Below are 605 nucleotides of genomic sequence, written 5' to 3'. Positions count from 1 at the left end.
GGCCATTGGAAGACCTCCTGTCTCAAAGGAAGGGCTTTGCCTGAGTGTCCCTCCCACTAAGCCACTGGTCAGGGGCAGCGGCCTGTGGACGGTAGAGCCTCGGCTGATACAGGATGCTGGATTCCTGAGCTCGGCAAGTGGGGCCCTTGTTCAGTGATCTTCCCTGTAGATGAAGATCTGTAATGGGCATTTTTATGTTGACACACACATCACTTGTTTTAAAAAAATATTTATTTATTTAGGCTGTGCTGGGCTTTAGCTGTGGCACGCAGGATTGAAGACGTGTGGCAGGCAAGACCTTTAATTGTGGCATGTGGGATCTAGTTCCCTGACTAGGGATCGAACCTGGGCCCCCTGCATTGGGAGCGCAGGGTCTTCACCACTGGACCACCAGGGAAGTTCCACCGATACCATTTGAACTTTCAAGTGTTAGGAGACACACCCAGGACCCCACACAGGCTACTGTAACATGACCATGTAGGCGCAAGAGTGCAGTTTAAGTATTTGAGGAGGAACAGCCTTCTTGGGAACTAAAGGCAGGAAGGATCACACACATTTAGAGCAAGCAGTGTCCCTGGCCTTGGTAGCGGACCTTGCACGGGGAT

At 51.6% G+C, this 605-nt stretch overlaps 1 non-coding gene across 1 annotated transcript; it reads right to left on the bottom strand.

Moving 5' to 3' along the window:
• Nucleotides 1–324: 324 nt before the first annotated feature.
• TRNAG-CCC lies at nucleotides 325–397 on the bottom strand. Its single transcript has one exon. It is a non-coding gene; the product is annotated as a tRNA-Gly (tRNA).
• Between the last annotated feature and the right edge of the window lie 208 nt (nucleotides 398–605).

This window comes from Cervus elaphus, chromosome 5 (assembly GCF_910594005.1).
Source record: "Cervus elaphus chromosome 5, mCerEla1.1, whole genome shotgun sequence".
NCBI lineage: Eukaryota > Metazoa > Chordata > Mammalia > Artiodactyla > Cervidae > Cervus > Cervus elaphus.
Note: the sequence above shows the minus strand (reverse complement) of the source record. Positions and strands in the feature narration are given on the sequence as shown.